This window comes from Malaya genurostris, chromosome 3 (genome assembly GCF_030247185.1).
Source record: "Malaya genurostris strain Urasoe2022 chromosome 3, Malgen_1.1, whole genome shotgun sequence".
NCBI lineage: Eukaryota > Metazoa > Arthropoda > Insecta > Diptera > Culicidae > Malaya > Malaya genurostris.
In genome coordinates this window covers 186,974,040-186,995,474 of record NC_080572.1, presented here as the reverse complement: position 1 = coordinate 186,995,474, position 21,435 = coordinate 186,974,040, and the positions used below count along the sequence as shown (strand labels likewise).

The window sequence follows — 21,435 nt, the reverse complement described above, 5'->3', positions numbered from 1 at the left end:
GTAGGTATATCTAATAGACACGAGAGCGACTAAGCTTAGCTTTCTACATTGGGAGTAAATGAATGGTTCACACATGGTAATAACGACTGTATTGGTAGAAAATTTATTGAGAAATCGTCCATTAAATAAATAAAAATATTTTTGACAGCTCCTAAAACTGCACAATTGAAGGGGAGTTTTAAATAGCATTCTGTTTCAAACTCGAGTGATTCATACTGCGATAAATCCGTCCATACAAGTTCATGGATTAAACGCATCAACTTTTTCCATGGTCTCCACTTTATTGTGCATATTTTCGCCATCGCGTTTGCTTGATTAATGATCCATACATTTGAAGCCGATTTGTTTGAAAATTGATTTTATTAGATCGTTTGGCAACTGATTAAATTTTGACTTCACAGTCGTCAGAAAATCACTGTGAAGCTACCACTCAAACGCGTACGATTCTACGAAACTCGATGATATATTATCTCAGGAATAGAACAACACTCCACTGTAAAGGATCTTTGCTTTGTGATATCTTCACAAAACCCAATCAATAGAAAAAGCATTGCTTTTCCTCTTTGCACTATGCCACACACTTCGATTAGTTTCCTCTGTGATCTTTTCCGTTTGCTCCACAATATCGTTCACAAACATCGTACAACTCACTCTATACTCGTTCACTTGCGGATCAACTGACACCATTTACTCACGAAGGCCATACGCCGGAGAAACCAGCCAGTTGTGGTGCGGATTGGATTGATGGCGATTCCCATTCCCATTCCCATTTCAGGTTTCTTGTCCCACTCATTCGACGTTTGTATGCCTTCCTTCTGCTCTCGCTACGCTCTTTGCTCTCGTGCGCTCCGCTCCACTACTCCCTTAACAAATAAACCAATTTTAATTTAGTTTTGCTCCATCAAATCATAAGAATAGAGATTCATATCAATGTTATTGATACACAACGGTAACATCTTCTTTGCGCACACAGAGAACATGCCAAAAGTCCTCAATAAATTTCCTCTCGTGCTCTTGTCCTCACTTGATTTCTCTCACTCAGCACGTCAGCACACATCAACACCGGTCGGTCGGTCGGTCTGACACTCTCAGAATTTCTCTGTTGTCTCACACTTCCACTTTTTCTTTCCCTTGTTCACATAAAATTTATTGAACATTAAAGATAAATAATTAAAATGTTGACTAGCATCAACAGTACGAATGAATATTTAGTGTGTCACCGAAAACCATCGAAACTCAAGCCTGGAACTAAGAACACCACAAACAGTAGTTGGAAAATGGATCGCAGAAAAAAAACATTTAAAGATTTGATTAAGCTGTTATTGAACCTTTAAAGCAGAACTGCGCCGATATATCAGAATTTAGAACAAAGTACGTAGACGACGACGACGACACGACGATCGGCTTTCGCTGTGTGTTGTGACCACGGCGAGATCGAACACGGCATTGATGATGTGTGCTGGTGCTGCTTCGTCGTGACCATCGGAGTAGATTTTATTTGCTATATAAAATACTACAAAAGCCGACACCGAAACGGCTCTGACACATAGCGTGGTGTGTGTCCATCTGTCAGGAGCGAGAGAGAGAGAGAGAAGAGCGAAGGAGTTGGCATCCGGAATAGTTTCGTTCATTCTCTGACTGTGATCGCGATACCGGGCTCTTCAGACGGTACGACTACGGTTCATTGAGAAACGCCGTTCATCGTTGAGCGATCAGGGAGTAGAAAACACTCATACCGTGACACCGGCGATAAACCGGCTGAGAGCACTCGAACTTCCGCTCGCGAATGGGGTTATTTCTCCATATGTCATTCGTTCTCATTGATTCATTGCATTTAACGACTTGACCAATGTATATAATTGTCATTACCTGGTTTGTGGAAACAAGAACTGATAGATTTACCAAAAGATTCTCTATGGTTGTTTACCACAAACACTGGTTACTGGTTCAGTTTAATTTCTCATGTTTATTCTACAATTCTCACGATTTCAATAATTTCTGCTTACTTGAACGTAATTTTTTCTCATGGCAGAAACAGAGACAAAGATTTTCTCCCCTTGTTTGAATGAATTTAAAACCCTTATTATGTTGTTTCGAGAGTGTTGAAATTCATCTGGAGTGCAAATTGCTGTTTACGATAGAAAATTCAAATGGCGAACCAATTTTTAATAAAACTACATGTAGCTAAGACTTACATTGTTTGCAATTATCAACTCTAATGAGTTTAGCATTTACTGAAAAAATAATTTCTTTAGAACAAATGAACAGAAAAATTAATCATTAAAATAAATTCAATGTTCCACTCAATGATTATGTCCGTTTAAACTTTTACCGCAAAGAACCATACCCACATTTATCTCAGCTCTTACGTTCGTCCTTTCCATAATAACTATTACGGTAAAATTTGGCGGTTTATCAAAAACTTTTCCTAGTTGGTGTCTTCTGCAAAGTTGTAGGGGTTATTGACGCGTTCTTATGAAAATGAACAACCATGTTCTAGCACGTGTGTAAAGACAAATAGAAAAATCAACTTTTTACTGAAGGCAGATTGAGAATTTTCGTCTTCGAAAATATTGTAGCCATCGCAATTTCTTCCTTCGTAAATTTGGTCAATAGAACGGCGGCGACTGGTTACTATATTGCTTTATGCGTTAGTACCAGAAGGAGAGGGTGCGAAATGACTTATAAAATACAGCCCATTCGACATTCGACAATTTATACTTTTTTATATTGTACTAGCTGAATTACCCGGCGTTGCTCGAAAATGTTTCGTGCAAGGCAACACAAAAAAAATTCTAGGTCATAAAGCCTGCTATTAATTTTTACCCTGATCGAACTTCCGATTCGAGAGTAACGGGGTAAAATGTGCGAAAAAGAGTGCACTCGATTTTTTCAATGATCTCAGTCATGCAACTTTCACAAGCTTAGGTTCAAATGAAAGGTCTTTAAATCCACATGCGACCTTCGGTTTTGAAATTACAGCTTGACTAAGTAAAAAATATCATTTTCAAAAACGTGTTTTTATACATGACACTGGAAAATCGAGCAAAACACTTTCAACTAACCGTTTAATTTTTCAGTTGAACAGGTTTGGATAATTGATGACTCAATACATTGATTTCGGGTATACCGGATCTTCAGTTCCGGCTCCGAAAAAAAGGGGTCGTATACTTCAAACCGGAAATCACTTCAATTTCTCAGAAACGACTGATTCGATTTTCACAAACTTAATTGTAATAAAATGGTATTATGCACCCATAAATAAGCGTAGAATTTTGTCCGAATACGACGTCCGGTTCCGGAAATACAGGGTTGAGTATGTATGAAATAGCAACCCGTCATTTAGAGCGATGATGCAGAAAATAGGAAAAATAAGTGTTAGTTACTGGTAAAACGAACCGATTTCAGCTAAGCCAATTCCGGAAGTCCCGAAAATAGTGGTCAAAAACGGAATTCTCCAAATTTTCTCAGAGACGGCTGAGTAGATTTGCAAAAATTTTGACTCAAATGAAAGGTTTTATGGTCTCATAGACTGCTATTGACTGTTGTTTGAAAAAAAAAAAACAGGGTGAAAAGTGTTTAAAATTTACACCGTCATGTAGAGCGAAAATGTAAAGGAAAACGAAGAATCTCTTCAAACTTGGCTCAAAATATTCTATAAATTGAAAAGGTTATGTCAGTGTATACTTGAACAAAATTCAACATTCACGAAAATTTATAAAGTTCTCCACTTTGTTCCCAACATGGGGCAAAGCGAGACAAACAATTTTTTTTCAAATCATTCTGAACAATTACTAAACGTAACGAATAATTAAGATAAAAAAATTATTTAGGCTTATTCGCATACAAGCTTTACGTAACCAATTGGGCCGTGTTTTTGTTTCCCAGAATAATTTATTTTTTATTCGATTTCGTTGTAACCATTTTTTTTGGGGGAGAAGAACATTCATTTCCATCTAACGAGTTATTTAGGGGCACTTTGTTCGTGGTTCGTTGTATCATCCATTGCCTCATCGTTGGTGTTGTTGTTGTGAAAAGTATTGTTGTGGGTGGTTTCCGTTTGATTCTCGCTTTCCTCATTGTTCGCAATCTTGAGGTCGTTGTTAATTTGCGCTTAGATGCGCCTTGGTGTACATACATTGATTGTAATCGCTAGTTGGTTCAAAGGTGAAATCATTTTTGGAACAAGAGTACTGGGTTCACTAGTCACCATTGCTCTTTGGTTGAAGATGTCCTTTTCGCAATTTCAAAGTAGGGTTTGCTTTAGTTTAGTTGGGTTATTAATCACTAAAGAAAGTTTAATTTTTTATTAATATATCATTTAAATAGTGAAAAAAAATTTATTTTACCCCGGCTTTAACCATTTTGGTCGTTCACCGGGAACAAAAAAAATTGTCCCGCTTTGCCCTCCCTTCCCTTGTCTACTCGAAGCGATGCGTAGACATATTTTCAAGCAGTAGATGTAATGATATCGAAAATGATAAGGTGTAATGATAACGAAATTCTGTTGATTGGTTTAGCTTGTAAATCGTCTGAATCTCACCACTGTGCGGTTTCATTTTTCGTACTTTGACTCCTCACCGCTATATAGCAAACAAAGGCGCAGTCCTACGTCAAACACATTTAATATGTCAGGGTAGACATTGCAGTTTTGTGCAAACTTGGTGCGTAAAATTTCGAAAACCAAATTTATTTTTAAAAATTCTATTATTTTACCGCATGATTTTTTTCAAATTTTATATCACAAAGAACGTTAAGTTACAAGGAAAATAATGTATGTTTTAGAAAGTTGGAGAAATGATAAATAAAAATGTTTCCCGAGGAAAAACAAGGGAGTAACCGCCATATTGGAAAAAATACCTACTTTTAGGCATAAAAATTTACCTATGATATAAACGATTACCTACACCCAAGTATGAAAGCACATTTTTGAAATACAAAGCGTAACTGTGAAAACTAGCATCAACAAACTATAGCATTCAGTGAGTGTGATTCAACGATGGGAAAATATAATTGTTGTAGACTTTTTCGTGATAACGGCAAAGCGTCGTAAAGTAACAGATAGTATGATGCCAGATTATACGACAACTTCGCCAGCAACATCGGGAAATAATTTAGAAGAAATACCACTAGCTACACGTAGATATGATTTAGAAGAAATACCATCAGCAGCTTCACTCGTCTCAGTATCCTCCCAACACTGGAATAGCGGAAGATTGGAGGAATCAAAATGTTGAGGTATTTGAGGGAATTAAAGTATCTCGTATAGCAGTTAAAAACCTCAGATCTGACAACTATCGTCAAGAAAACTATTCCAAAATCGTTGAAGGCATCAGGAAACAACTATTCGACCATCCACAGCTTCTCAATATAAAAATAGAAAAAAAAATCGCGAGCCTCTGTAAAATTAAATTTGATTCGGAGTGGCATTTCTTCGCAACCTCGCACGTTAAGGGACCATGTGATGCAATCGGTAGAAAATTGAAACAATTGTGAAGAGAACATGAGCTTTCAATTACAAACGCGAAAGCTTTATACTATTGGGCCTCTCAAAGGAATCAAGAAAATTTCACAGTAATTTCGTTTTGTTATATGTCACAAGAGGAATATGGCGATGGTGTTGTAGAATGGAAAGATAAATACTAACAAAAATATCATTGCTTCATTCCAGTAACAGAAAATAAGATTGATTATTTTCAACAGACAGAGAAATGAACTAATATATTATATATAAATCTACAAAAAAAAAACTTAATGGTTAGTTAAAGTTAAAGTCTATTATTATTAAGATATTTAAAACATGAAAACTGTAATGAGTATTGGTGCCGATGGGAAAAAAGTTGGATTGCAAAATGACAATTGTCTTATTTTTTTGTCGCAAATTATATCTTCATATAAATATATTGTACTTAGCCACTTGAATACAGTACGCCTTGGTATTGAAATATCAATTTTCTCGATTTAGTTCCGCATATATCTCGAAAAAACTGCATTTAGGAAGTAGCTTCCTATAAGCTTTTTCATTGAACGTACCATGGAGAATAATATTTCATTGCTCAGATACGTTTATTTCTATAGAAACATCGTTTCTCGAAGATTATTAAAAAGTTTTTCCTCGGAAAACTTTCCTATTTATCATCTCTCCAACTTTCTAAAACATTTATTAGTTTCCTTGTAACTTCACATTTTTTGTGATATAAAATTTAAAGAAATAGTACGGTAAAATAACTAAGAATTAAAAAAAAATTATTGTCGATGTCACGAAAAATCGGAAAAAATTTTTTCAGTGTATTTTTTTTAGAACGTTCAATTGATTACCTACAGCTCCTTATTAAACATTTTTTGTGGAAGATTTCTAGTTATTGTTTGAAAATAATGTAGCTAAAACACGTACTCCCCTTTCAAAAGTTAGTCTTGAGTGAAAAAAATCTCTAGACCAGTGAAAAATACTTCATTTGCTATGAAGAACACACATGTAAAGTCTCATGCATATCCAAGAGGGTCGTTCCAGAATTTTGTGCGTGGAATTGCACTTAGCGGATTATGTTGATTCGCAAGGTGACTTTATCAGTCCAACATAATCTGCTAATGCATTGATTAGCCGTAGGCGAAACGAAAAACAATTAAAAACAGTCATGTGCACTTTAGCACAAACCGGTACCCATGAGGTACCAAAACCTAAGTGACCATTTAACCTAGTTTTGGGTAATAACGATGGGAACCTACTTCTAGGACCAATAATCACAATTTTTTAACCCCATACATTGCCCCAATTCATGAGCGACCTTTTTTGTTGGGTACCCTTTCATTTTCTTTCATTAAACTATTGATATCATGTCATTATTCCTTCAATGCGTTCGTTTTTTTTTAATAACGGACTTACGCACGAAAAGCCTACTTTTGAGCATCAATCTGAAGGGTTTGTACTTTTTTTCTCTCTGCCTATCCCGTAGATGATTTCCCAGCATAACTTCACCCGCAAATGACCACATTCGCTGCGGGGAAAGCGAAAGGCAGCTCAGCAAGTTTAAAGAGATAGTGCGTCATTACGCAAAAAAAAACACAGTGCGGCGCGTACGCAGCAGAGTACTGGCGGCAGTGAAGGAAAATAGCAAAAGAGGTGATCAACCTCCTCCGTTGGAGCCGTTTCGTGTGTGTGTGTGTGCCCCACAGGGAGTCAAACTAACAGCATGATATGAATCCACCACACCGCGCAGCACAGCGAAGTCGACAAACATCGCGCATGGAAAAAGCTCGACATGAGCGAAATATGCGATACAGCCAGTTCTCGTGTTGTGTGGTTCCGCTGAATTCCCGAATATAAGATGTTGTGTGAAGCGTAACGGTACAGTAGTAACCTCGCCATGATTTACGGTGAAGTTTAACTGGATGTAAGCAACACAATAAAACCAATTAACGTTGCAGCAATTAATGTTTAGTTAAAATCTAAAATCACAATTTAATTTTTAGGGTTTAAAAATTAGGACAGCTATGTATGTTAGCAATGAAATAAGAAATTTTTTTTTGTTTTCAATTATAGAGGCTTTAACATCTTAGGTCATTCGCCTCTTCGGACCAGAAAATCTTTCTGACCCTATGTGCGGGGTTGGGAATCGAACCCAGGCGGGCTGCGTGAAAGGCATCGACTATCCCATCACGCTATACCCGTCCCCATAAATAAGAAGTTGGAACCTAATTTTTTTTCTGAAAATCTCGTTTTGAAAAGAAAAGCCTAGCATTAGACTACACAGCAAAAAAGGAATTGTAACAATCTCGATGTGGTTATTAATTGATGTTAAAAAAATTTAGACGTATTGAACATAAAATGCAATAATTTTCTGTTTTCGAGCAACATTGCAAATAAATCACACCGTTATTACATCGAAACAACGTATTGAGTACATTACATCACCTTAACTAATGTATACTGTATATGATTCTGATATGAAATTATGCATTTTTTCGTGTAATATTATAACCTTTAGCATGACACCGAGATTATTGATATTAGATCGTAATCGCTGCACATCAGTAATGAGTAGTGTATCCCGAGTAGAGTGTGAGATCAAAATAAAAAACTCAATTTGATGTTTTGCTGTTCGTATATATCGATTACTTAATTTGCTATCGTTTTTGTCGTTTAAACGGTTAAAAGATCAAAATCGAACGCAAAAACGAACTGTGTGACATCAAGCTGAAAACTAGTTTTGCTATCAGTGAAAGCACATTGAAAACACACCACAGAGGAAATCCGGTTTCGAACTTAGGTGACTTGGAATGCGAACTTTTGGCGATTGCTATGGACTGTAAGTGCTAACTATAAGTAAACGGAAAATTTTCGGTTATATAACAAGCAGTTTCTGTTAGTGCACACTCGTTGCGTCGCACAGTGGTTCGAATCAATAAAAACGTGGACATAAATCAGTAGCTGCCAAACCGTTCTTTTAATGCATATAGTTGCTTTGAAGAAATTATTTACAAATATATACCGCGTAATTTGATCATATCATTAATTGTTCATGGCCTACTTTGACAAAAAATGTAACCATAACTTTTTTATCTGAAGAGATAGAAATTTTTTTTCTTCTACAAAGTTTTAGAACTATTAAAAATAATGTACTTTGTCAAATATACCAAAAGTCTAGGTCGCACCGTTTCGGATATACAAAGCGTTTTTATGGCAACCCCCTTAAAATCAGTTTTTTATTCATAAATTGTTTCGAGTTATTTTGTTATGCATACTTTGTTTGGAATAATTGTAGAATTTATGAAATCGCATACTTTTGTTGAAGATAGTGCATAGGTTTGTTCTTTCCTGGCAAAGTTATGCAACATTTTACCTTTTTTTTACCTAGGATAAAACCTTGCACCGAAGTGAAATATGCAACTTTATGCAGCTGATTTTTACAAAATTTGTAGGAAAAGATGTGCCCAATATCATAAAAAAAAATCTAAGTGGAACTCGGTGGAACTTTTTTTTAGGCCTTTTCAAAGTTAGTTTTAATTACTGAATTATGGCAACCCCCTTAAAACTAGTTTTCTAGTCATAACTTGTTTCGTGTTATTTTTTTATGCATACTTCGTTTGGAATAATTGTAGAAAATATAGAATTTCATAATTTTGTAGAAGCTAATGCATAAGTTTATTCTTTTCTGGAAAATTTATACATAATTTTACCTTTTTTACCTAGGAAACCTTGTGCCGAAGCGAAATATGCAACTTAATGCAGCAAACTTTAATAATACTTATAGGAGAACATGTACCTTATCCAATTTATTTTCCAATGAGTATATCCTGAGTACTCTTCGTGTGACTCATTTGACTCATTTGGTCATGCTGAAACCATGAATGGTTAAGAAACAGAGGGCGTTACGCGTCTGCTATTTCTGTAACTCACTTTTGCAGTGAGCGTCGCCCGATCAACATCTCGTCTTAAAAATCGTGTTGCTTCGCGATAACTCAATTCATTTACACGTTGAAACATGAAATCTCTTCGTAAAGGTTTGTACTTTAACAATACATTATCATATTTTGTCTAGAAAACATTTTTCCATTTTTTAAATATGTGTTCAAGTTTTGATAATTTTTCGGATTTTCAATAATTAAAACTAAATTTGAAAAGGCCTAAAATTGCATCTAGTTCCACTTAGATTTATTCATTATTGTCAATTGTAAAAAATAACAAAATAAAAATCGCAACAATTTGCTTAAGTTGCGCGTGCAAGCATGGAATTGTTTATGCGTGTTTACGCGCGTCCAGACTGGTAGTCGGAAATAGGATAGAAATATCTTTCATATATTTGCATACGTGCATAGCATGTATAGTAATAATCCATGGGGTATTTCACACAAAGCCTTTTTTCAACAGCCTGTAAAATATAACAAAGATACAAAAATTCGTCCAAGGCATGAATGTACGGTTTTTTCTTAGGTTTCAAACAAGCGATTCCATAAAACAACCTTTATAGTTTATTGAATGAAAAAAGATAAAAATTAATAAACAAATAAAAAATCCAAACTTGGGCACGAGGAAAAACAGCCGTGAAAAAACGATGACAGATGTTTTTTGTAGACTCCTAGTAGCGTCTGACCCACTGATTTCGAATATTTATTACTAACCTATCAAAACTAGAAAGAAATTGTCACTGGAAGCAATTGATATGCTAGAACTTACAACAGAACAAGAAATTAGCGATACGGAAAACTCGGTATAGCGTGACTGATACTGATTGATCGAATGCAATGCGACTAAGTGACATATTGTAATGATTTATTAGGTAACATTAACTACCTAGTTGATTGATTAGGTTGTGAAAAGTATTGGGAAAAGTTACTCATTTGAATGCTAACTTTGTAGTAGATACTTAGGTAATAGAGATAAATTCTACGTAGGTAAATCCAAAAAAACTGTTTTTAAAATAAAGCGAATATCTCAAAAAATATTTTTTTTACATTATTCATATCTTCAGCAAAAATACTTGAAATGTTTTTTTCTTTGAAATGAGATAGAAAAAAAATTTTCGTCAAAAACAAAATTATTTTTTTTCGAAATCGGTGCTACCTCCTTAACAAAAATTAAGGTGCTACTTTTAAAAGAAGCGTTATATAATTTTGTAAAACTTCTTCGAAGACACGTTAGCTCTTAAAAATCAGTGAAAGTCTGTACAGACTTGTGACCGTCTTTTTCCAGTTTTGGACCACTGTGCGCCCTCTGTTTCTTAATCATTCATGGTTTCAGCATGACCATAGTGAAAATGAGTCACACGAAGAGTACTCAAGATATACTCATTGGAAAATACATTGGATAAGGTACATGTTCTCCTATAAGTATTATTAAAGTTTGCTGCATTAAGTTGCATATTTCGCTTCGGCATAAGATTTCCTAGGTAAAAAAAGGTAAAATTATGCATAAATTTTCCAGAAAAGAATAAACTTATGCATTAGCTTCTACAAAATTATGAAATTCTATATTTTCTACAATTATTCCAAACGAAGTATGCATAAAAAAGTAACACGAAACAAGTTATGACTAGAAAACTAGTTTTAAGGGGGTTGCCATAATTCAGTAATTAAAACTAACTTTGAAAAGACCTAAAAAAAAAGTTCCACCGAGTTCCACTTAGATTTTTTTTTATGATATTGGGCACATCTTTTCCTACAAATTTTGTAAAAATCAGCTGCATAAAGTTGCATATTTCGCTTCGGTGCAAGGTTTTATCCTAGGTAAAAAAAGGTAAAATGTTGCATAACTTTGCCAGGAAAGAACAAACCTGTGCACTAACTTCAACAAAAATATGCGATTTTATAATTTCTACAATTATTCCAAACAAAGTATGCATAACAAAATAACTCGAAACAATTTATGAATAAAAAACTGATTTTAAGGGGGTTGCCATAAAAACGCTTTGTATATCCGAAACGGTGCGACCTAGACTTTTGGTATATTTGAAAAAGTAAATTATTTTTAATAGTTCTAAAACTTTGTAGAAGAAAAAAAAATTCTATCTCTTCAGATAAAAAAATTATGGTTACATTTTTTGTCAAAGTAGGCCATGAACAATTAATGATATGATCAAATTACGCGGTATATATTTGTAATTAATTTCTTCAAAGCAACTATATGCATTAAAAGAACGGTTTGGCAGCTATTGATTTATGTCCACGTTTTTATTGATTCGAACCACTGTGCGTCGCTTCCATCCCGCACCCACCGTGAATAGCAGTGTGGCTATTTGAGCACAGTATGAAAATGTTCTCTTTGTCCTTCTCATATCCATAGGTGTAGCATTCGAACATTATAACATTAAATTGAGTTATCTACTTGATCTCACACAACTCACACATGTAATCACTTTCAAATACGAAATTAGAAGTTCTGAAGACCAAACGTTTTACCGTGAAGTGTTCTACAACACAGGGAACGTGAGTTAGGAATCCGGCAAAAAGGTATCCTAGATCATTTGTTTTTTCGACTAATTGGGATGATGAACGATCTTTTGACCACAGATAGAACCACAATGTTTTCATCAAATTTTTAGTTCTTTTGTAGACTTATAATTTACGATCATTTGATGCAGAAATGTCCCAGGTCGGCGGTTCAATGCATAGGAAGCTGGTCTCACAAACCAGTTGTCGTATGTTCGAGTCCCGATCTGGAAGGATTCGTAGTGTCAGTAGAATCGTAGCAACAGCCATGCAATGGTTCTGTACACTCTGAATCGGCTGCGAAGTCTGTTGAAACAGAAGGTCAAATTCCACTACAGGAATGTAATACCAAGGCTTTGCAGAATTAGTCCTGTGACTCAAAATTATGCACATTTGGTTAGACGGTTTCTTTGGAAGAGTGTATTAAAGTTCCAAGGTCTATTAGATGATTGATAAAATACTTCTCATAGTATTATAGTCAGTATATGAAGTTCCTAGTTATGAAGAATGAGAATTGTTTTGAAGAGTGAGTTTGTGGACTACTTAGGAATAAACAAATTAAACATATATTTTCTTGGTTTCACCTATAAACCAATAAAGTATTGTTAAGCATTAGCTCTAGGTTCTGAAATCTGAGACATTCAATTTAGTAAATAGTTCGAATTTCGTAAATAATGAATTTTTCCATACTGTGGTATATAAAGTGATGGGTATTTTCAGAACGGGTTTGGTGAGTAGATGTTTTGAATTTTTGTTTTCCGTACGTAGAAATTCGATGACAGTACCACGATTCATCTCAGCTTCAGTAGTCATCTCATATACTAAAACCATAAGTTCGAGTGAGATTTACTGTCTGTTCCAGAGCTACATTGACTGTACGAGTTAGATGAAAATTTGCTTCGAGTTTTTTCGTGGCTATAACAGAAATTTCGCACAATTGTCGAACTGTTTTTTCTTCGGTATATTGTTTCTTACAGTCGAAGCATAGACATTGCTACAATAACCCTACTGTGCTGGCCTAAAATAAACGATATTCAATTCAAAACTATGCAATCACTTTAAATTCCGAATTACGTATGATTTGCACATTGAAAGATCCATTATTCCATGAATTGAACTTTGATTTTAAAAAATAACGATTTAAAGAAGAGCGAGTTCTTTAAAAGTGAATCTAATTTAAAGGACTTGTTAGTTGGTGCAAAAAAAAAATGTTTTGGCCATCCAAATCCCCGATTTCTGGATGTACTGAAAATAATGGTTAAAAGACTATGGAATTGAACTTCGCGACGTCGCACAGTGGTCCAAAACTAGAAAAAGATGGTCAAAAGTCTGTACTAACTTTCACTGATTTTTAAGAGCTAATGTGTCTTTGAAGAAATTTTACAAGATTATATTACGCTTTTTTTTAAGGTAGCACCTTAATTTTTGTTAAGGAGGTAGGACCAAGTTCGAATAAAAATATTTTTTTTTGCATGGAAATTTTTTTTTCTCTATCTCATTTTGAAGAAAAAAAACATTTGAAGTATTTTTGCTGAAGATATAAATAATGTAAAAAAATTATTCTTAGAGATATATTCACTTTTTTTTAAAAGCAGTTTTTTTTGGTTTTAACTATCTACGTAGAATCTACCTCTATTACCTAAGTATCTACCACAAAGTGCGTGTAAACCAGCTCATGCTTGCACGCGCAAATTGTTGTGATTTTTATTTTGTTTACTTTTTGACAATTCACAATATTAGAAAAAAATCTAAGTGGAACTCGATGCAATTTTTTTATGCGTTTTCAAAGTTTGTTTTAAATATTGAAAATCCGAAAAATTATCAAACACATATTAAAAAAATGGAAAAATGTTTTCCAAACAAAGTATGAAAAAGTATTGTAAAAATACAAACCTTTGCGAAGAGATTTCCTTTTTAAACGTGTAAATAAATTGAGTTATCGCGAAGCAGCACGTTTTTTAAGACGATATGTTGATCGTGCGACGCTCACTTAGAGATGTGCGAAACAGTTCATACCGGTGAGTAGCTCCGAGCAGTGGTGGTAAATTGCGAACCGAACGCCGATGCTTCTGCAAATTTACTTAAAAATGTTCACCGAGCGTATGCGATGCGATAGGTTCGAAAATTATTCCCTCGTTTAATACGAAGGTGTTCTGTGCTCGGTGTTCGGCGAAGCAATCTGTTTCGAACCGTTCGGTTGGCGAACCATCGGCGAGGGTCGAGTAAACTGCGTCCGATACGATACTTTGTTGATTTCAAGTCTCGCATCCTGGTTTTGAAATAATCAATGCACACGTGATCAGCACAAAAAAAAATTCTTTTGCTCGATTGATTAAACGATCAAAAGTAATTGAAATGGCATTATTTTGGACATTATCAGTGTGCGTAGGGTGGCTCGATATGGAAAATAGTAAGTTTTTGATCTTTTGCAAATTTTTTGGTTTTTGGTTATAGAATCAATAACAATAAGAATTTGGAACATTTTCAACGAGTGTATGGTGGCTGAATATGCAAAATTTGTAAACTTTTTGACTATAATTTGGACAATTCCAGTAAACATAGAGTGGCTCAATAGGAAAAAGGGATTTATTTTTACTTTTTCAAATTCGATGTTTAATAAATTGGTGAGACAATAGCAAATAAAATTGAGTCATTTCAAGCATTTTCAACAAGCGTAAGGTACCTGTATATGAAAAATATTTTGACTAATGTCAATTCGATGCTCTATTGATTGGCAAATCAATAGCAGTTCAAATAAGACAATGTTGAGCATTTTCAGCGATCGTAGGGGGGTTTAATATAAAAATTTGAAAATATTTTGATTTATGCTGTCTTAATGTTCAATTGATGAGCGAATCATCATTGATGAGCAGGTAGAATTGGATGATTTCGGACGTTTTTAGCGAGCGGTGGTTCAATACGAACATTTTGACTTTTGCATGTTCGATGTTCATTAGTGCATTAATTGCAATTAAATTAGTTAATTTTCTATATTCTCAGCGAGTGCTGGATGGCTTAATATAGAAAATAGTAATTTTTATACTATTTCCAATTCCATACCAGTAGTGGTAAAAAACACCAAACACCAATGCTTTGTACATATTTGTTCAAAAATATTTTCCTAGCAAAAATATGCAAAACCTGTTCATTCGGTTTACGGTAAAATTCGTTTGCTGTTCAGCAAAGCAATATATTCCAAACCATTCAATTGACAGACCATCGGGGAAGGTCAAATGAGCTCCATTCGATGCGTAGTTTTATTATTTATAGTTCGATGACAGGCCTACCTACAGCATCAAAACTAATATTCTATTTCAGTTGATAAGCAAAGAAATAGCGCGTCAAAATTACAGGCACTTCGAAGATTTGCATGTTTAAATCCTATGGTTCACCATCACTACTATTGATATATTAAACAATACAGCATTTAATTTGCCAAAACAATTCACAATTTTTCATATAAAGCTGCGTTACCACCGAAAAAAATGCTTAAAATTCTAATATTCCAATTGCTATCAATTAAACATTGAATTAGTAGAAGGTAAAATATTCCCATATTTTTATATAATACCACTCTACGCCCACTGAAAATGTCTAAAATTATCATATTCGAATTTAATTCAATAAAGCATCGGATCTGCAAATTCAAATACTAACATTTTTCAAATAGGACCGCACTACGCTCGCTGGAACTGTACTATTGGAACTGCTATTGATTCACCAATTAATAGAACATTGAATCGACATTGAATAAATAAATAAATTGATTAATAAATCAGTCAAAAATTTTAAAATTTTCCAAATAGCATCACCCTACGGTCGTCGAAAATGTCAAAACTATCACTATTAAATGGAATATAAAATCAGCAAAAGTCAAAATATTTACTAATTTTCATATTGCGCCGCCCTACGATCGCAAAAAGTGTAAAAAATTATCCTAATCGAAATGCTATTGATTGATCAATCAATAGAGCATCGCAATGAGATTATTCAAAAAATTTATATTTTCCATATACAGGCACCCTACGCTCGTTGAAAATGCCCAAAATTATCCTAATCGAAATGCTAGTGATCAACTAATCAATAGAGTATCAGGTTTGCAATAGTTTAAAAATTTGCAATTTTTCGCTTTGAGCTCTCTAACTACATTCACATAAAGTATGCAAAATTATTTTAGTCGAACTTCTATTGATTCATCAATCAATGGATCACCGACTTGGCAGTAGTCCAAAATTTCACAATTTTCCATATATAATCACCCTACGCCCACCAAAAATGTAAAAAAAAAAAAATTTTTTTTACTATTGATTCACCAATTAGTTAAACATAGAATTTCAAAAAGTCAAAATTTTTACAATTTTCTATATTGAGCCATCCCACTCTTGCTGGAAATGTTCAAAATAACCATACTCTGCTAAACTATCCAAACACTCTAACGACCTGCCTGCCGTAGCTGACAAAGTTCGGTTCATCCGAAGCAATAGCCTATATTACTCGAATCGGATGTTCATGAACATACTAGTAACGATAGGCTCACAAACTAAAGCATTGGTTCTATCACCATCAGCATCGCTTCTTGGTTCGGCGAGGCTGACTCGAACGATGGTATTGGCAAATTTATACTCGCGATGGTGGATCGCTTTTTGGTTCGGAACGAACACGTTTTGCGTGTTCGGAATCGATGCTTTACCACCACTGGCTCCGAGCCGATCAGCTCACTAAAGGGAATCGATTCAATGTATCAGCTCATTAGCTCATTTAGATTGAACTGTAGGTTTGCTTTGAGCGCATTCATTTAGGGGTAGATGGGGTAAAACGCACCCCTAAGGAAATGTAGCTAAATCTTAACTATAGAGAATAACACGGAAGAGTTTCAAGCATGACTATCTTCCGTAATCATTATTACTCAAAATTACGTACAAATACTCACTGAATGCATTGAAAAATACATGAAATATCTTATTTTCCAAAACCCTTAAAAATTGTCTATTGAAATATATGCGGGGCATGACGCCCGATCGTAGAAAACATGAAAAATATACATTTTAAATTACGCGAAGTGACGATTATCTGAACATAGAGGCAGGATGATCTTAAACAACGAGTAAACATCCATCAAAACAACGGATTAAAGCTTATGATAATCACGGGACAATATGCACCCTCATATAGCTTCTTCTTCTTATTTAAAGAAAGCTTTAGACTTTCCGTTCACGAAATATTTGCGAGGTGGAAGATTGTTCACTATTATTCATTAAATTGATAACTTATGGATAATTTTTGTAAGCGAATTCTTGAGCATTTTGCCTCACACAATTCGGGTCGTTTTGCCCCCCAAAAATATGAGACGATAAATTTGACGATTTTTCTATAAAATCTCTGTATTAGAACTAATTTTAGAAACCCGAATGATTGGCTAAGAAGTTCACTGGTTACATAATTAAAATCGTCTTCATCATTCTAGAAAATTACTATGGAACGAACATCAAAAATTACTTATAACAGAGACATAATTAGTTTTTTCAAATTTTTCCAGATATGATTGAACCATCGCTACCCAAAATTTCATAATAATCTGTTCTTATGCGGACTTTCAGTTTCATTAAAATTTCATTGAAAAAAATTGGAAACTTTTGAGGAAAGCAAAAGGTGCATTATGCCTAGGGGGTGCGTTTTACCTATAATTCGCTCTTCAAGAGCCTTAGCTCCGTTCAGCTCGTAGCTTGTTTCCACCTTACCAGCAGGGATGCCAGGTCATTTTTTCAAAAATCTGTGATCAAGCCAAAAACTTGTCTGTGCAAAATCTGTGCACGTTTCCCCGTTTCCATAATAGCTGATCGGAATCATTTTGGTAAGCACAAAAAAGTCTCACTATTTCCTACCGCTCTGTAATTTTTGGTGCTAAACTGTGATCAATTTCAAAAATCTGTGATCGATTTCAAAATCTGTGTAAATCTGTCAATTTTTAAATCTGTGCAAAAGTTTGAAAATCTGTGAAACACAGATTAATCAGTGAACCTGGCATCCCTGCTTACCAATGCGGTGAACTGGTGAGCTGTGGTTCTTTTAAAAAGAACTGTGAGCTATCAGCTTACTTTAAAGATTCAATTCACTGGAATAGCTCAGAAGCGAATTGCCCATCTCTACGCTCACTGCAAAAGTGAGTTACAGAAATAGCAGACGCGTGACACCCTCCGTTTCTTAACCATTCATGGTTTCAGCATGGCCATAGCGAAAATGAGTCACACGAAAAGTACTCAGGATATTCTCATTGGAAAATAAATTGGATTATGAATATATTTTCATATAAGTATTGTAAAAGTTTGCTGCATTAAATTGCATATTTCGCTTCGGTACAAGGTTTCCTAGGTAAAAATAGGTACAATGATGTATAACTTTTCCAGAAAAGAATAAACTTACGCATTACCTTCTACAAAATTATGGGATTTTATATTTTCTACAATTATTCCAAAGTATGTTTAAAAAATAACTTGAAACAAGTTATGATTAGAAAACTAGTTTCAAGGGGGTTGTCATAATTCAATAACTAAAACTAACTTTGAAAAGGCCTAAACAATAATTTTCCATCGAGTTCCACTTAGATTTTTTTTCTAGTATTGGGCATATCTTTTCCAATAATTTTGTTCCGAATCCGCTGCATAAAGTTGCATATTTCGCTTCGGTGTAAGGTTTTATCATTGGTAAAAAAAGTTAAAATGTTGTATAATATTGCCAGAAAACAACAAACCTATGCAGTACCTTCAACAAAAATATGGAAACGTGGTACCGATACCGATGTCTCCCAGATGTGTGGTTCTACACCAATATTCTCGTGGCTAATGAAAAGAAGCATTATTGTTGTAAAAGCTGAACAACTGTAGAAAATCATAATTGCTTCACAGTTATGCTTGCGGTAACTGCCACTCGGGCTACTCGGTAGGATGTCTAAGTATTTTTGTAAAAGGCAGCATAGGATTGAAGGAATAATTCTTCCATTGAAACATAAATTTGTATTTTTGTGTTGCCATTTGAAATTTGCCCAATTTCAATGACTTCTTTAAGTAGTTGTTGATTATAATATTTTCGTTTTTTGAGTATCGCCAAACTGTTGCCTTGAAAGTTTTTTTTTTTAAAGCGAACAGTAAAGTGATAACATAACGTGATATCAATTGAAAATTTGATGAGTGGATATCATATTAGGATCTGATGTTGTTATCAGAATAAGATTTCAATTTGTTCTCATTTTGATGTTAGATTTTACTCGGGTATTCAGTCAAGCTGATGAAATTTACTCAATGCGTTGTTCCGATGTAATAACGGTGTGATTTATTTGCAATATTACTCTAAAACAGAAAATTATTTCATTTGATGTACAATACATCCAAATTTTTTTTCCCATCAATTGATAATCACATGGAGATTGTAACAATTCTTTTTTTTTTTGCTGTTTAGTTGTTTAATTTAGAACAAATCTTGTAAAAAACTGACAACACAAATCTAGTTAGTTCATGCGAAATTCCGAAGATGCTCTTTTCACTGAAAACCCACGCAGCTCTACGGGACTCATCTTCAAAGAAGCTTTTGATGTGTAAATACATAAGCAAATTCAAAGCAAAAACAGAAATGGAACAGCAGATATACGAAGACTGACGAGCAAAACATTCCGAACCAATGTAAATACCAGCAAGGTAGAAATAACCTCCAAAGCGCACAAGAAGGGACATCGACCAGAACGCAGAAAGCAATACGCATTAATCATTCCGATAACCTTTACAACATCGAGGCATTTAAAATATTTATTATTTCTGTGCTGCTCGCGCTCACTGTCGAATGAGGAGCAAATCACGAAAACGCACAACCACATCTCTGCCCGGTGAAACAAATCGAAAGTGTTTGACCGATACAGGTACAACGGTTGGCCCGAGTTTTCGTTGTTGGTGTGTTTATCGTGCCAATTAGAATTAATTATCAGCATATCTCTTCAATTATTTCGTAATGCAAATTTTTGAGCTGAGTGCTAAACATTCACCGGGGACTTATTTCCGATTGAAGGGATTTTATTCACATTAAACTGTTCCATTTTAAGGTTGTTCTAAATCGGTCCAGAATGAAATGTTTACTGGAAAGTGCGAAAAGAAATTTGCCCAAAATGACTCGGTTCCCTTATAGATTCAATTTTCTGCAAAAAATAAAAACTAATGCCCACACTTCACACACAGGTCACCGAAAGCTTACTATATAATGTCCGATTCGGAGTTCATTCGGAGTTTCAGCGATCTGTGATTGTATGAGTTTACGGCTTCATTATATACCAAGCATATATTTCACCGCAGGGGCCGTACACAAATGACCACCTGAGTATTCAGAAAAATAAAAACCCCCAGTGGAGTGATGATACTTATCTCATATAACTCATGTTTTCATGAATATTACTAAGGGACTCTTCAAAACATATTTTTTTAATGAAAATAAAAGCTTTTTAGGCATAAATTAGCAAAAACTTTAGAATTTATAAACAGTTTTAAGCCTTCTTTGTGTTTACATTGCTACTCTACACGACGGGTTGAAAATTTAAACACACTTTACACTGTTGCTCTGGAACCGGAAGTTAGATCCGAACAAAAGTCAATAGCAGTCTTTGAGCCCGTAAAACCTTTTATATGAGTCTAAATTAGTGAAAATCGACTGAATTGTCTCTGAGAAAATGAAGTCCCGTTTTTTGAGTTTTTTACCACTATTACCGGAACTTTCGGAAACGGCAACTGGGAACGGTATAGTTGAAATCGGTTAATTTGACCAGTAAATAACCAGTAAGTAATAGTTTTGGGTCAAATTAAGAAAAAAAAAACAATTTTTGCTGGATCCGTGCAAACTTCTACAACAACGTATGAAAAAAATACGATACGTTTCAATTGAATCTAGATTAATGAAAATCTGTCCAGTCGTTTTTGAGAAATTGAAGTGATTTCCGGTTTGAACTATACGACCACTTTTTTCGGTACTTCTTAAACCAGAAACGATGATCGGGTATACTTAAAATCAATGTACATATTTGGTCATTAATAAACCAAATCAAACCCCAGGCTATGGGGTCACAAGGCCTTTCATTAGAATCAAAGTTTGTGCAAATCGGTCCAGCCAGAAATCGGATGCATATTTTGTTTCATACACACAGACAATTTGTAGACTCGACAAACTGGGTCAAATGGTATAGGTAGCTATTCTCAACCGTTGGTCCGCGGACCCCTAGGAGCCCGCGAAGTAGTTTTTCGGGGTCGCAAATCATTTTCAAGAAAAACTTTTTTTCTGTCAGCAATTATTTCTAACAGGCGCGCATACAAGGGGGGGGGGGTCTTAGGGGATCAAACCCCTCCGGAAATTCAATAAAATAATTATGTTATGAAAACTCCTCTCTAGATATAGGACGAATTTCTCGCCAACTCGAACAAATGTAGGCAGCACCCTCTCTGATTTGAATGGAACTTTCAGGACATGTAGACTGTGTCAAAA

General features: G+C 34.7%; 1 protein-coding gene across 5 annotated transcripts in view; it reads right to left on the bottom strand.

Annotated features, from left to right (window-relative positions):
• The window catches only part of LOC131439503 (ankyrin repeat domain-containing protein 11), a 105,394-nt gene that overhangs the window by 60,727 nt on the left and 23,232 nt on the right, over nucleotides 1-21,435 (bottom strand). The window contains exon 1 of one of the 5 annotated variants that reach the window (XM_058610602.1): nucleotides 1,329-1,458. The exons of 2 other annotated variants lie outside the window; for them this stretch is intronic. The gene's annotated coding sequence lies outside the window, so the exon portion shown is untranslated. Of the gene's footprint in view, nucleotides 1-581; nucleotides 676-1,328; nucleotides 1,459-21,435 lie in introns of those variants that run through there. 2 more of the 5 variants (XM_058610603.1, XM_058610604.1) reach the window with 2 other exon arrangements.